The 17,597-nt window shown below is 34.9% G+C and overlaps 1 protein-coding gene across 2 annotated transcripts in view; it reads right to left on the minus strand.

Annotated features, from left to right (window-relative positions):
- Positions 1–17,597, minus strand: part of map1ab (microtubule-associated protein 1Ab) — a 76,683-nt gene that overhangs the window by 25,799 nt on the left and 33,287 nt on the right. Inside the window, exon 1 of one of the 2 annotated variants that reach the window (XM_087312111.1) lies at positions 12,675–12,864. The exons of the other annotated variant lie outside the window; for it this stretch is intronic. The gene's annotated coding sequence lies outside the window, so the exon portion shown is untranslated. Of the gene's footprint in view, positions 1–12,674; positions 12,865–17,597 lie in introns of those variants that run through there. 2 annotated transcript variants of the gene reach the window in all.

Here is a 17,597-nt window from a genome sequence, read left to right on the forward strand (position 1 = left end):
AGTAATCCACGTACAAAAACGGACCCCTGATGCTCTTGTCTTTTGTATTGTATTAGCCTAAATAATCATAACCTTAATAGCCGGGACTGTCACATCTCAGGGACCACTTGAAACATTTCCGCAGTGTACCGTGCTATTTGAAAGTGTTGTGAGAAAATGCAGCGCGTTTTCATAAATTGTTCGCGTTGTGAGAAAATGCAGCACATTTTTAAAAAATGTATTTGCATTGTGAGGATTTGCAGCACATATGCTGTCAAACAAATAAAGATTTTGTCTTAATTTGCCTGCGTTTTTCGTAATTGCACGTTTTCTTTAAATTGCAGCACGTGACATTAAGCTCTCTTGGCCCCTGTATTTCCAATCTTCTTCAAAATACCTTGTTTTGTCTTTGTTTACCTTGTTTGGAACCATTTGAGTGTGAGTAAATGGTTAATACGTGTTCATTTTTGGGTGAACTATCCTTTTGGCTGAATTTTCATCCCTTTTATTTATTTATTTTTATCACTGAACAACAGTGAAAGTTATAAATAATATTTTTTCAAAAATATATATATATTTTTGAGAAAAATATAATAAATGACTAAATGAATTATTGCTTAAACTGAATTACTGAATAAAACAGTTTTTACTTTTTCCAGAATGTCCTTATGTTTCCAGCTGAAAATGTTTTCATCTTCATTATTTTTAAATCATCTTGAGACTTCTACAGTTAAACTGACTAAATGAACCTGTAGATAATTCAATGAAACATGTACAAAAACAGCTTAAAAAACAACAAGAAACAACATTTAAAATCATGAATATTTTAAGTTGGTATTAAATACAAGTAATAAAAATTAAAACTTTAAAAACAGGATTTATTGTTTATGTTTTTGAAAATAATTCAGTGATGTCTCACGCATGTGTATTTAGTCTATAGGCATGTGAGAGTACCTAAACAAAGCAGCAATAGTGGACTACGGGACTACAGTTTTGACTTTTTTCAGAATGTTCTTATGTTTCCAGCTGAAAATGTGGTTAATTTTCATTATTTTGAACTGTTTTTGCACACATTATTTTAGACATTTAAGTATGCATAAAGCAGAAACATTTGTGAAAACAGCACAAAAGGCAAAAGATGCAGGCTACTGGGGAAGCAAGTTTAAAGAAAGAAAAGGGTACGGGGAGATTTTTGGTGCTCTCCCATTGTTTCCTGGGGGGCCAGAAAACTCCAGCCTAAACCTGAGCCAACGATGAGATCATGCCACCACACAGGCCTTTCATTAGCATCTGAACACACGCCTTTGTGCTTGAGAAAAAGAGCTAGATGTTTCTCCAACACTGATGAAACTCCACAACTCTCTGACTGCAACATCAATATGCCACTTACTAGACTTTTTAGCATTAAATACATAATATGGGCACAGAAAATTGAAATAATAGAAGATTTTTTTCTGATTCTTGCAGACTAAAATGGTTGATTTTGCAGGTAGATCTCGAGAACTCCCCTGCTGTAGTAGCTAATGAACAGATAGTGATTGCTCTTAAGAGATAACTACTAATTAGGTGCTGATTTGGATTAGTCACTAACTTAAGTTGCATGTTTTTGGACGGTGGGACGAAAACCACATGAGCACGGAGAGAACGTGTAAACTCCACACAGAAACATCGGCTGGCTTGGTGAAGACTAGAACCAGTGACGTTCTTGCTGTGAGGCAACAGTGTTAACCACTGGGCCACCGTGCCACACATCTAGGAAAGGAGGAGGAGTAGGGGTGGAAGGGGGGATTCTTCAAAACGAAGATGGCTGTCATATAGAACTTATAGTGGCTTAGGAATCATCTGATTGGTGAATCATAAATTGCATAATGCGGGACCGTCTGCAAGCAATCATAAGCATGTGATGCTCTTAAAATTTGTTTAAAAATAAACTTCACATAGTTAGGCTACTGTATGCTGTATATAATATAATGATATTGTATAGTCCTATTATGTGTGTGTATAATGAAGCCGCTGATAATATGCAAGATTTTAAAATCGCTTTGAATGTGGCTGTGCACTTTTTCCGATTTCACATTTGCATGTCATGACTACTGTGCTCTATGTACATTATAAATAAAGCCAGGATGCATATTTGCTATTATCCTCTGCAAGTCATCTGTCCTTATGTCTTTATTTATTTAGTGCTACAGCCTAGCACCTGAAATGTAATAACTGAAAATTTCACAAGTTTAGATGATTTTACAAATGTATAAAAATCTATTTTATGTTTAATTAAAACTATGAAAAAGGCAGGGACTAAGCCAAAGCAAAATGAAAGTGAAAAACTCTTTTTAGCGACATACTTTTTCAGGGTGGAATGTTAAAGTATATTAGGCTGCTCATTTCAACTGGATGTAATGTTTTTACAGTTCGAATTGTTGGCTGATTAGTAGTTTATTTATCACATTGCAATGGAGAGCCTGCTGAATTACAGGGAAAATGATATTCTGTGCACACAAGAGCACTAAACCAAGTTAGTGGCACCATCTAGCACCGGTCTGTGGATCTGTCCCGATGCTGAAGTACAAAGTAGGCTATAAAAGTATTAAATATTACTCAGGTGTCAATTAAACTGCTAAACATTTTAAATAAAACAAGAAACGAAATCTAAATTGTGTGGCCAATATCAAAGAATAATTTTTTTAATTATTATTTCTATTATTATTATTTAAACACACACACACACACACACACTTACATTTATTATTATTATATTTACTATTATTTTTCTTTTTTATATTAATTATATTTATTATTATTATTATTATTATGTTATCTTCCTTCTTTTGTGTCTTTGGCTGATCACATGCCTGATCAGTGAACAACTGAAGACATATAGTCTGTTTTGATTTTGATTTTTTTTTTTATAGCCTATTGCTGTCTATGGAGGATGAGGGAGCTCTCAAGTGTCATCTAATCTTAATTTGATCTCATTGGGTTGGAACGACATGAGGGTGAGTAGAACTTTTAATTTTGGGATAACCTAATGTAACCTAATGTAGCTTAATGTATTAACTTTAATAATGAATAAAAATCAAAACACACTATTATGACTTGTTTTAGTCCAAATTAAGTAAAAAAAAAAAAAATAAATAAATAAATAAATAAATAAATAAAAAGACTGCCCAAAAAAAGTAAACAAATTGCAAGCTCCTCTGGATTTTTACATTAGCTTGATTAGTGCAATTACTTCTATGATTGCAAAATCCTGGTCAGACTGATTACTGTAAATCTGTAATTGTGTAAAGATAATTTATACCCTGCACAAAGGTGGATAGGCAGTTCAAATGAAGGGAAATGTCAGGTTTAGAACGAGTGCTGGAAAAATACCCATGCTGAGATGTCAATAACAGGTTTTAAGTGCAGCTTAAGAAAGCAAATAGAAATCGGTGTAAATAGCGAACACCTTCTGATCTAAGAGGACATTGGTCTGTTTTATTAGTCAACGTTACCTAAAATGTCAATGTCATGTCTTCATTCTCTTAACTAGATTTACAGACAGCAAACTAACACCTGATTGACTGAAGTGCTTTAATGCTTGAAATTGCTTGAAATTGAAATGCTTTACATATAACTGTAACATTTGATTGCAAGTAAATAGAACTGGAGTTGTCAGGTCATTTTTAAAATGTCTTTTTGAATGGAAATAATGCACCTTATACATAATTCATTTCACATTGGAATATTAAACTGTCCATTAACAGATAGAAGTACACTGGTGTAAGGTTTTTAGGTGTTACATAAGCAGAACTAGATATGCTCCCATTAAGCCCATCATAAATCTTTGTGTTCTAAATACTGTTCAGCCTTTCGAAGAGATACTATAACAAAAAAGTAGGTAAATGTTTCAGTGGTGAACCTAATATTGTGTATATACAGTAGCTGTACCATTGACTTCAAATCAAATGAACAACTCTCTATTTAAACTCAGCTAGATACACTGGAAGTTTCTAAATGATCTTCTTATGTGATTCTATAGAATATTATATTATAATGACCGCTAAACTATATATTTGTATTTTGCACACTGTCCATCTCTTGTATCTTTACATATTTCCAATCATCTTGAGATGTTTACAGATACTCTGACTAAATAAACCTGTAGATATTTAAACCATAACCAAACAATGAACAAAAATAGCCAACAAATAACCAAAAAAAAACAAAAAAAAAACATTTACAATCAGGAAAATGCTAAGTTGTCATTAAATGAAAAATCTAGTAAAAAACTGAATCTAACTTTTTAAAGTGTTTGTATTTGAAAACACTTCCATTGTCTTTTCATTGTAATTTACAAAAAACATAAATTTGTGTAAGCAGTGATTTCTTGTTCATGTGTATTTTGTGTTTAGTCCATAAGCATGTGAGAGTACCTAAACCAGGGGTGTCCAAACTTTTTCATGGAGAGCCGGTGTCCTGCAGATTTTAGCTCCAATTTGCATCAACACACCTGCAATGATGTTTCTAGAAGAGCTTGACAACAAGCAAGTGCAGGTGTGTCTGATTGGGGTTGGAACTAAACTTTGCAGGACACCGGCCCTCCGGGACAGAGTTAAGACACCCCTGACCTAACAAAACAACAATAGTGATATCGATATCTACTGGCATGCATAGTACAGTGTTTTTAGTCATTTTTATGGATCTTTGAAAACAGGGATCATCTCGACAATGTTTTTAGTCAAACTTCTTCAGATGAAAAATATAATAGCAAATACTGTAAAAGAAAAAACCTCTTGCTCTTTTAAACATCACTCAGGAAATATTTGAAAAAGATTTTTAATTTCACAGAACGGCTAATTATTTAAGAATGGTATAAACGGAAGTCGGTTCAGCTCTAAGTGGACTGTACAAACCTTCTGGATTTTTATGGATTTATTTATTGTCTTGTAAATGACATGGAGACCAACCTATTGTGTTTTAATATCTACACCTAATCTCACAGTAACCTGTTGTGTTTTATTAGCATCTAGACCTATCACAACCTTGAACCATGCATGTCAACCCTGTTGTTATTTTACTAATTCTATCCCGCTATCAACCCGTAAAGGTATTTTGCCATATTTATCCCATATTTTCGCTCTTTCTATGAAGGATAACAATAAACATTGAAGAGCCAATCCTCCTTTTAAGCAAACCATAACATGTAGCAGTGCATGACTGTCAGACGCGCTCCATAGTAATAAATAGACTCTGTTTCCCAAACTGTACACCTAATTTGAAGCAGAGCAAAAGTGGACACTGGGCTTTGCGTGTGTGTTTGAACAGACATATTCACATAATAATAATAATAATAATATCTAAACATGTCGATGTTGGTGGGTTTTCTTTTAAACACAACTAGTTTTGTCTTAAAGGAGCATAAAAATTAGGAAAGTAATCAAATGCTTTCATTATCGATCTGTGCATTTTTGAAGTGACACTTCTGTTATTTAAAGGGCCAAGAACCCCACCTGTCTCAGCAGGGTGTTTTCACATCTCTAGTTTGGAAAAAGTCAGGAAAGTGGGTATGTCCAGCTCTGTTTAGGTTGGAGTGTGGGGGGAGGAAAAGAGGGAAGATTTTGCAAATTAAAGGGAGTTTCTGATTGGTCATGCGCTGATTTTCAAAAGCAATCAGCAAAGCAAACACTCAGATGCAGTGGAGAAAGACAGTGACTGTGTTTAAATGGGCATCAGTAATCGAATATTGCAGTGATATTAACAAACTGTAAACTTAGTAACTAAATCATTTTACCTAAGGTCTGTCTTAAAACACTGAAAGAGTACTGCTGACGATACGAACTATAACTTTGCCATCTGAATGAACAAACAAAGGGCACTGATCACACACACTTACCAAATTTGTAGAGACAGGACAATCAACACAAACTGGAACCGTGTCTTTTTTAAAAGGAGACCAGCAGCAAATCCGTATTTCACCATTTTCACATGCGAAAAGCTCTCGGGTAAAAAATGTTTATTACAAATGTATTTCTGTTGCGTGCACTGTAATCCACACTTAAGTGAACCAAGTCTTTCTCATGATTGAATGCCGCGCACTCAGAAACGTCACAATGCACTCGCAGGTACACACATCCGGTCTACATGCTGGAATACATGTAAGTAACTATTCGCCGTGACGCAGCTTCGAAAACTAGTATCGAACCGGAAGAACAAATTTGCTCAAAATAATGCAAAAACAACCAATTTTCACTTTTTAGTGAGATATATGTGTCCTAATAGTGTTTATAGCAGCGTCGGACACATATATGACTGTCAACAGCTCAAAAAATGTGTTTTGGTGTTTCGTGACCCTTTAATGTATTCAAACGAAAAATCTAAATGAAAGAATCATGTTTTCGCATTCCAATGGTGACAGGTATGCCCTAAACCCAACCTGCAATTTTGTTTTCAACATTATAACTGAGTTAAAGCTTGATTTTAACTCCTATATAACACACATTCAATAGTTCAACATTGCTAATATCCTCTCCTGCCACATCACACAAAGAACTGTTCCATTGAACGCTGAAAATCTCCTAAGGCAAACTGTCCGATTGACAAATAGCGAGGTAAAGGATTTTAAACCAGAGCAAGTAACAATTATAGGCCAATTTTGAGCACAGTGATTCAGTAGCGGTGCATGTATTCTCACTGCAGCAGTACAAAAGAAAGAGAGGGTGATCCTCCCACACTGAATCTGCAGAGATGATGGCGGACTGCGCACTTACTCACCCACACACCCACCAACACAAGCCAGAAATATTTCACCCAAAGGTGCGTTTGGAAAGAGCCTTACATCATTTAGTGGGAAATGGGAAACGCATTACATCATTTCACCTCACCATGACTGGGAGCACTTCATGGTAAGGGTCTGTCACATCAAATCTCTTTTTTGCACATTTGAGCTTTTTTGCATGCTGGGCCAGATGGGGTTAGGTATTGTTTAGGTTGTTATGCTGGTAAATAAATACAACAACTATAAATTTTCATAACAGATGAACATGATAAAAGCTAAGCCTAATGCTAAATGACAGTTATGGTACCACAAACAGCAAAGTCATTATTCTAACAGGCCCCAAAAATATATTTATTTGCCTAAGTACTTGTTATAACCTTGTAAATATTTTTTTCTGTGCTGGGTTGCAGCTGGTAAGGCATCCGCTCTATAAAATGTACTAGGTAAGTTGGCAGTTCATTAAGCTGTGGCGACCCCTAATGAATAAACGGACTAGGTTGAAGAAAAATAAATGAATGAAAAGCTTGCAAATATTTTAATTATTGATGTTGGCCAAAATTTCGGTTTTCTGTAATTTTCATAATGGTGTACCCCTAATATTGCCCATCACATCATTGTTTCAAGAGTTTAATTCAAATCACTGATTATTTAAGCAATTATGACAAATTAAAACAAAACCAAAACAAAATAAAATTACAATTTGCCAGAGTAGTTGGCAGTTTACTCCGCTGTGGTGACCCCTGAAAAATCAGGGAATAAGCTGCAAGAAAAATGAATGAATGAATGTCCTACATATTCAGAGCAGGTTACAAAAACAACCTTGCATAAACTATTATGACTTTCACCATTTATCTGATCGGGAAAATGAAATAGTACTGTTTATCTGTGGCATTATATCTGTGTAAAGTAGATGGTTAAGTTTCAGTATTTGAATTTTAAATAGGCGGTTCATTCCACTGTGGTGACATATAAAAGAGACTAAGCCGAAGAAAAATGAATGAATAAATGAATTTTTAATTAAATTTTATTATTCCCTATGAAAAACAGCAGGTGAGCTGAGTCATATACAGTATATACATATACGTATAATCAAAGTAGGGCTGGGCAATAAAATCGTTGTCAGTATTTATTGACCAAACACCATTGTCAATATCGATAAAAAAAGGTTTTGGTATGAAGCACTATAGTTTTATTAAAATGTGGCTGCTAGGCACGCACCTTGGAAGCAGTGCCAATAAGCTTTGTGCATTAGTTTGTCATTTCCAATAGAGGCACGCAACTTGCAAAACGTGCATTTGGGAGCAACGCGAATATGTTGTGCAAGCGATGCACACGTGACGTGCATGCAATTTCCAGGCACACCAAGTTGAAAATGTCTCAACTTTTCTGGATGCAGCAAGCACACCATGATTTATGTAAAAAGAACTAACTAATCTGCCTCACACTTTGTATGAAACATACACATTTCAGTTACGGCAGACTAATTGCCACAGACAAACACAGCGCACCCAAACAAAATAAACTTGTATCGGAGCTGCAGCAATGGTTTGTCCGTTTAAAGACGGCAAGGGAGCAGGAGTGCGGGAAACTGAAGAGATAAAAAGGATGTAAGGATGTCGCCAACGTGGCATTTTGGTTTCTTTTCTTGTGCATCCCAGCCACTAGCACCCCATCTCAAAGATTTTATTAGCATAGGAGTAATGTAGCCATCCAACTTTTATATAATGCTAAATAATGATGGCTTTTGATGGAATTTACTTGAAAGCTTAGATTTGATTTTCATAATTTCTTTTGTTTACAGAGTTTGAGGTTTACTGTGTCATTATTATTCACACCTTAAAGTTTCCTTTGATTGTTCAGTATTTGCACTTTACAATTGCACACACTTTGTAACATTTTATTTATCAAGTTTAAAAGTCTCTTTAACACTTGTGTTTATTTTTTTATAAAAATTATTTTTTTTTATAAAATAAAATTTTTTGTTTAAATATTTTTGACTATATGAACTATTTGTCTAAGTTATGTTGGTAAATTAAAATAAAGTTGTTAAAAAAATCCTAATATACCTAAATGTATTGTTAAAAAATATTCAATAATTATCGGTGCCAAATCATATGAAACTTTATATTGAAATTTGTTTTTTGCAAAATTGCCCAGCCCTAATTCAGCGTATTTAAAAACAGTAGGCAAGAAGTACCTTTTACCTCTTTTGTTAACAATTTTCTGTAAAATCTACAGTAACTTACTGTAAATCAATTACAGCAAAACACTGTCTACATTTACAGCACCATTTATATGTATATGCATTTACAGAGTTGTTTGAATATCTTCACAATTCACAATACAACTTTAATATACATTATCATATTGCATAACTGTCCTAGAGTAAAATACAGTTTATATTACAGTTAAATATTGTGTAACTTACTAAAATCGCTAACTCCACTGGTGAGATTCTGAACTGAGCATCTAAAAAACACTTTACTACCCCATGAGGCCATGCGAGAGAATTTATGAATGGGAGTGAAATGATCTAACTGGCATAGATGGGTCATGTTATATTGATGACATAGCGGATGTAGAACATTTAAATGTAACACCTAAATTTAAATGTAATACCTACATTTGTTGCATTTTAGATGCAGTCTTAGTATGTTAATTATAAAATTGTAATTATAACTTACTTGGTATGGTAATTGTACTTATAAAAACTGGCTTTATGAATGTTAACAAAAGAGCTTAAGACTTTCACATTCACCCTATTGAAAGTTGGTGTGATAAAAACTTAATGACCCATTGCTTAATAATCCACTGGTACACATTTAAATCAGCTAATGAACTGACTCAATATAAACTGAGTGTAAATTAGAATTTAACGGTTTATTTTGACCACAGCAATGCAATCGTTATTGGTACATGTCCTCTGGAATAGCTATGGGAAAAAAACTGTACGCCTGTCTAAAAGAGATTGATTATAATTAAAAGTGCTCAGTCCACCTGCCACTTATGTCGTGTCTCTTTCCTCGGAGTAATCCACCAATGAGAGAGGCTGTTTGTCTTGACTGACCGTTCCTAAATCCGGAAAGATTATCCAGTAAGTCCAAAGTTGAGTTGCTGATATTTTCTAGGTTGGATCATTTATGTGGGTTGTCCATGGAAACTGTAATCACTAGGTCTAAAATGGTCCCCATTTCTCAGCATTTTCCAATGTCAAACTGAACAAAGAGCGAGTCACTTTGGTAACCACCCAATCGCCCTTGTCTTCAACAGACCCATTTAACTTCATGGCAGATGGACGGTGCCCTTCAGTGTCCTAACATTGAGCCTAGCATCAATGATATCATAAAAGCTTAATGACGGATCTCTCTAAGCCTAATAACACACAGCCACAAAAACAAAATCCATTAAATATGATTATATATGAAAGAAATTGCCAAAGCAGATCCAGTAAACATTGTACCTCCACTAAATTAGTACATATTTAGGCTGCTACTGGTACCAATGGGACAGTGACTCAGCAGCTAATGCTGCTTGACTCCCACTGATGTCAGTGGGTGTTTCTCTATGTAAAAATCCCACCTAGACAGTTGCACCAAATAAAAAAGAGAATGAGGAACGTCTGAATCATGTCAGTCCTGAAAGATGACAAACAAATGTGCTCAAAATAGTCTTCAGTGTCTCCTCAGATGTGAGCGAGGATTTAGACTGCCAGCTCTTCAATCCTTTAGTTCAGATTTGAGTCATTGATGTTTTTCATACTGTTATGATGAACTCAGAACACTTGAATATATCACTGCTGTAGATTTAAAATGTCAGCTGTGCCGACTGATGCAAGGAGTCATTTTGTAGGTTTAATTGGCCTCCACAATGATATTCAAACACAGAGAGAGACATCAGTTTAGTCATTATTATTTATGAATGGTCCTAAAGCATTCAGATTCATATGTAGTGCAAACAGAAAGAGGGAAACAGGGGAAGAAGAATAAAACAGCAACGCTGAGTCACTGGGCGGCAAACAAATGATGGCTGTGTCTCAAAGCCTTCTGACCGCATGGAAAGCATTTATTAACATCACAACGATGGATGTTTAATTGTGAATAAAGCAAAAAAACTGTTACAGAGATTGGTGCAAGGTAACTGGGTTTAAATTGCATCATAAATGCAGAAAATCCTACTGAGCTGCTTATCCTAGACAACAATTTTGGGCATTATAGGAAGCAAGAAATACTTTCTAGGAAGGCAGCTTACTTGATTTTGAGAAAGAGCCAATGTGTTACTTATTTTTGGTTTAAGTTGTTGAACAAATGAATCTTTTGAGTTGGCTGTATTTTTTGTGAATCACAAACTAGCAGGACTGATTCCATATCAACGTTGTTTCTTTTAGTGAATCAAAAGTATGCACAACTGTAATATAGTTAGTCATTTTAATCATTTAAAACACACAGCAGTAATTCTTAAACACAATTCTTTTAATGCAAGTTTGTTCTAGTATATCAAAACAAATTTCGCAATTTGGTCTAAATTGATAAGACAGAGCCTATCTAATGTTATCCAGTTTCTAGACAAATAACTTCTCAGTCAGTTCATTATTGTTAATCAAAATGTACTATGTAAACAACTAGCGCGACTCCAGACTGAAAAATGTAGTACAATTCTCAACCACTGACTAACTTTTATGAATCAAAAAATAAAGTGCTTCATTATTCAAATTAGAAATATTGAGTCAGTTCTTTTTCAGTAAACTAAAACATACAATATGAACAATTATTATCATACCAAATATCTGCAATATTTTAGAATAAATTTTAATATCACCACATTTGGAGTTTTTCATTTAATACAAAGACTCCATTTAAAAAGTCTAGACAATGTCAATAAAAGTTTCTCTAAATATATTTAGCATAAAAAATTATATGATCATGACAACATGTTTTTTGTTCACTGTGACTTGTTAAACTAAGTTAATCATGTTCTAACCTAATTTTATAAATTATGCAAGCTGTTTTAAGTCAGTTTAACATAATATAAATTCAATGGACCCATAAGATTAAGTTGATTCAGCTTAAAAATTTAAGGCAACCAGAATTTTTTTAAGTGTATGTTTCAAACGGTCTCATTTGGAAACAGCTGCATACATTTCTTGCATGCAAATGTTTCTTTAAAAGTATACTAAAAGAGTCGTTAATGAACCAGAATAATGCAAATAATTTCACCAACTCTAACATTAATAATTAAGAAGAGCCCTCACAACTTTTAAGCATAATCCATTCTTTCAGTCAAAGACACGTTTAGCATTTTAACACAGCCTACTTCGAATATCTCAGTGCAGAAGTGCGTCATGCTCCAAATCATCATTTATGTTAGTCATTTCGCACAAACACAAAATTAAAAAATCAGCAACAGCATCAATCAAACACAAAAATATTTTCACAACGTGTCCAGAGAGAAAAAAATTTACTCAACGCTACATAAAGTTAGTCTATCCTCACGAGCTTTACGTCCATCACCTCAAATTAATCCAGTTAGTTTGGATAAAGCACAGAAAGGCGTTGATCGTACACACTGTCCCTAGACGTATGTCGCAATTACAGGTAGATTTAAACGACTGTCTGGACCTTTAATTACCCAATTCCTCCGCCGTCACGCATTGAGGCAAAAAGCGGATAATAATTGCACGTTTGTCGCGTGCGCTTCTGTTCTGTCCCCTGATCAAAGTCATAAATAATGTCGAGCTGAATACCAATATGCGGTCAATTAAGGATACTTGACGTCATGAAGGAAAACTGTCAGACTGTTTTATAGCAGCGCGCATTGCCAGACTCTTTGTCCGGACCACTGCGACACTGCGTAAAAGTCACGCCAGCCTCCGCATCGCATGCCAGAAACCACGCGCTCTCCGTAAATTCTGCGTGACTGAAAGCGATACATATATACATACCGTGTGCCGATGCGGGACACCTGAACAGCGCGTCGTATGTCTGGCGACTGACGGCTGTTCGGGAGCGCAGTGCCTCTGCTGTGGGTGTCTGTGGGAGGGGCCCGGCCGGAGCGCGTGTGGGTTGGCAGATTTGGGTTCTCGGACAGAGCGGGATGGTTGCAGCAACTCGGGCTGCTGCCACCCGCCAATTAAACTACAGATGCGGCTACTGTCTGAAGAAGAGGGGCAGGCGGGAGGAGGAGGAGGAGGAGGGGGGATTGATACTTTCAATGCACCACGAGTAACCCTTTCATGTCTAATGTTATATTACATCATAGGTCTGCCACGTATTATAACTGAGCATTTTAAACTGCTGTTATTACATTACCCCTGCTGAAATAACATAATGAAAACGGTTTGAAAAATTTGGACATTTAGATGATTTCTTGTGTGTTTTGGGACCTATTGCATTAGAATTTATTTTCTTTAAACATGCCACCAATAGAAAGACCATTATAATTTCCATTAAAATATAATAGTTTTCATTATAACCAGTAATACCATTACAGATTATATGGTAGTTTCTATTGTTGCATTCCGCAGATTTAATCAAAAGAAATCTTAATAATAAGTAACTAATAAACATACACAGGTGATTTTTAGTTTATGTTTAGCCACCTATTTACCATGTTAATGATACAGCAGTAGATGCTTTAATTATGCATGTGATCAATTAGATTTATTTATTGGTGCTTTGTGTTGCTGCTGCATCACATCAACCTTATGTGAGCTCTAGACTCTCAGAAATAAAGGTACAGGAGCTGTCACTGGGGCAGTACCTTTTCAGCAGGTACATATATGTACCTGAGGGGTCCATAATGGTACATCAAAGGTACTTTTAAGGTACAGTTGGGCACTGATATGCACCTTTGAGGTACCACTATGGACTCTTTAGGTACAAATATGTATCGTTTGAAAAGGTACTGCCCCAGTGACAGCTCCTGTTCCTTTATTTCCGAGAGTGTACTCTGTATAATATCTGAATTTTCTTTTTTTAAATAAACTGTCAGTGATCATGTGATGGTCCAAGCTATAATTTTTCTTTTAAATGTAAAATATACCCAAGCAAAATGACTTCCGAATAAGGGAACATTTACACAACACTGTTTTTAAAGGGATAGTTCTCCCAAATATGATTTTCTACTCACTGTCACATTTTCAAGTGGTTCCAAACCTTAATGAGTCTTTTTTTTTTCTTGAACACAAAGGATTTCGAATAATGATGGAATCCTGTAACCATTGCCACCCATAGGAATAACAAATACTACAGAAGTCAACGGTTATCAGTTTCCAACATTTAAAAAAATATCTTTCTTTATGCTCAACAAAAGAGAAAAACGCATACCGGTTTGTGGCAAGTGAAGGATGAGTAAATGATGACAGTCTTTTCAGTTTAGGGTGAAGTATCCCTTTAATAAGGAAACACCAATATGCAAATTTTGGGCGATTCTAATAAATCATCACCAATAACCTATGTATAATGTGATAAGTAAATCTACAGCCTTTTTCAGAGTCTGCGTATGAAAACAATATAATGTTAAAAAACATTTGTCTGAGAAAGCCTGAATACTAATTGTTATGTCAAGATGCTTTTCCACTGCATGGCAGATCGTCGTTTATTATGGCTCTCTTGTGAGTTGTCAGGGGTGCCACTGGGCGGTACGATAACATTTCGTGGGTGCCGATACCTAATAGTATCTCTGGGGGCTCCAAAAAGACCTGGGGCCTCATGTACGAAGACTTGCTTTAAATTCATACTAAAACATTGTGTACGCACAAAGCTGTAAATGTGCGTACGCAGTAAGAAATTCAGATGTATGAAACACTGTGTACGCGGAATCCCACACATATTCCCACACATATTCTCTTTGGACATCCGACTTAACGTGAAACTGAGCGCACATGCACGAGCGCAAAACCCCTCCCTGCCTCCTGCAAGTTTGTCCTCCGGAATTAAATAACAAAAGAAAAAAAAATAGGGTCCCACTTTATATTAAGTGTCTCTAACTACTATGTACTTGCATCAAAAAATAAAAACAATGTACTTACTGTGTTTATGATATATTTGAGAACACTTGTGGTGCTTTTGAGTTGGGATAGAGGTTGGGTTATGGACAGATTTAGTGGTATGGGTAGGTTTAAGGGTGGGTTAAGGTGTAAGGGATGGTCAACAGTGTATTTACAAATGTAAATACAAAAGTTAAGATACAGATGTAATTAGATAATTGTATTCAATCAAGCATAAGTACACAGTAAATACATGTATTTACACAATAAGTACATTTTAACAAACTATTAATTCCTGTGTAAGTACATATTAGTTAAGGCCACTTAATGTAATGTGGAACCAAAAATAGAGTGTGATAGTTTAGCTGACGCGGTTGACGCATTGGGGTCTGAACATTGCACTTTGAGTGAATTAAAAAAAGAAATGGTTCGATGTAAAGGTGTAAAATTCTGAAGTGTCTATTTAGGCTAAGTGCAAATGGCACACCTCATTGGAATAAGCTAGTTGAGTGATTCCCACCCATCACCGTTTGGAAGACAAGTAGGAATCATTAATAAGTGGGTGTATTATGTTAAGCACATTTGAGCATAATATTTTATTTGCACATTTATGGAATGGAAATGTTTCCGGTTCACGTAGCAAATTCATCTTAGATGGGGCCTTTATAGCAATAATTATAGCAGCTTGTCAACTGCATGGCATGGAAACCTTATATACCTGCTAGACATGCGGATGATCCTGTCCCATACAGCTGCCATTGCACGACTCAAAGATACTTTGTAGCGTGCAATATAACATAATTGCCTCTAGGAGTCGCCAATGAAAAACTGACATGACAAACTGAATTTGCTGCAGCGTTTTTTATTTGTTTTGTTTTTTTGCTGCGCCCATTCATCCCGACAGACCTCATCTTCAATTTCCTCTCTGTGGATACAATCGCTGATATACTTTGATTTTTCCAGGCTCAGTTCACAGCCAGATCACCACAGATAATCACAAAGGACTCAATTTATGAAGATTCAGTCTCTTAATTGAGGTATAGCGATTGTGAAATGAATGAAGCACAAATCTTCTTTGCAATTTATTCATTCATAAAAATAACTAACTAATCACATCCTTTCCCCCATTGAAATTCCCTGGGAATCTTGCTGCCATAGTCAGTGCATCAATCTAATGACTTATCCAAAACATCCTATAGACTAAGTATTACTAAAATCAGTGGCAGGTCATTTCTTCTGCTATAGTGCTCTGAGTCAAACAGAATCTGCAGTGTTATCAATATCCCAAATCATAAATTATTGAGCAGCCTCAATTATGCATGACTGACCTCCCTTTGCTGTTCGGGATGTCAGCACAAATTGAGTGAATGAATGGCTCTAAAACATAATATTACGTCTTTTTAAGAAAAAAAAAGCATTGTTGGTTGTGTATAGATTTAATGAGATACTTAATCGTATTTATTTGTTTTTCTGCACACTAAGGCTTCATTTATTTGTTAATACTGGGGAAATAGTAGTAATATTAAATTTTAAAATAAATGTTATGTATTCCTACTGTAAAAATGTTCATCATGACATGCTATAATGGTAATACTTTTAAGTTGCTGATTTACTGCAACAACAAAAAACAATTCTTATTTTTTTCAACATTGCAAAATCATTTAAGTATTGTTATTTTAGAAGCTTTAATAAAGTTATCCACACTGTTAACCCTTACCATAGATTATGCAGTAAATAACTATAAAATAGCCAGTGTTTAGCTGTAATGAAAAGAAACAGTATTTTACTGTAAAAGGAGCAGGATTTGTATGAAATTCTGTAGTGCAAAGAATAAATTACAGTAATTTACTCTATGTACAGTACCATTAAAGATATTTACTGTGATAATAAATGGGAAATTACTGTTCAACCATAAACAAGCATTGCTAAATAAGTAGTAAAAATGTTTATAAAAATATATATATATACACATCTTAAACAGCACGCACATACATTTTTGCAGAGACTCAATGAATTTGTCTGGAAAACTTCAAATGAAGTAAGTTAATGTGGCATTAACAGTATAGTATAAGGGCTTTCCTAAATAAATGTATAAACCATGTTATTGTTTGTGTTTTTTATTATTACTACAGATTTGGAACGACATGAGAATCAGATTATTTATTATTATTATTATTATTTATTTTTTATTTTTTGCTTTGGATAAAGTTTGTATATTTTTATTGTTTTTTATTAAACGATATGTGCATAATTGTGATACATGTAGGTAGATGCTTTGAAAATATGCTATGTACCAGGGGTGTCAAACTCCTGGAAGGCCGCAGCCTAGTAGAATTTAGTTCCAGCCCTGCTTCAACATGTTATCTTTAGATTTAGTTTGATCAGGTGTGTTTAATTAAGGTTAAAGCTTAACTGCACTGTTACCCTGTAGATTATGCAGTAAATAACTGTAAAATAGCCAGTGTTTTGCTGTAATGAAAGAAACAGTATTTTACTGTAAAAGGAGCAGACTTTGTAATAAATTGTGTAGTGCAAATGATAAATTACAATAACTTACTTTACGTACACATTACAGGTAGTAACTGTGACAATAAATAACAAATTACTGTTCAACCAGTACTGTCCCATCTACTCTGATGCTTTATGTTGCTAATCATAGAGACGTGCATTTTTAAGGCAGAAAGCAATGATTTAGGCATCACCAGACACTCCCATAGGCTGTCTTATTCTTAACAAAAAAGTTTTAGAAAAAGTTTTCAGAAAATGCTGGCCCTTTAAGGGAGTCAGGTGTTTGATTTGTTTACTGCTGCGTGCTCTATTCTCTGTCCATCAATTCAGATGTAGTCTGATATGTTTTAAGCTTTAAATAAGAATCTA

This window comes from Danio rerio, chromosome 25 (assembly GCF_052040795.2).
Source record: "Danio rerio strain M-AB ecotype USA chromosome 25, GRCz13ab, whole genome shotgun sequence".
In the NCBI taxonomy this organism is placed as follows: Eukaryota; Metazoa; Chordata; class Actinopteri; order Cypriniformes; family Danionidae; genus Danio; species Danio rerio.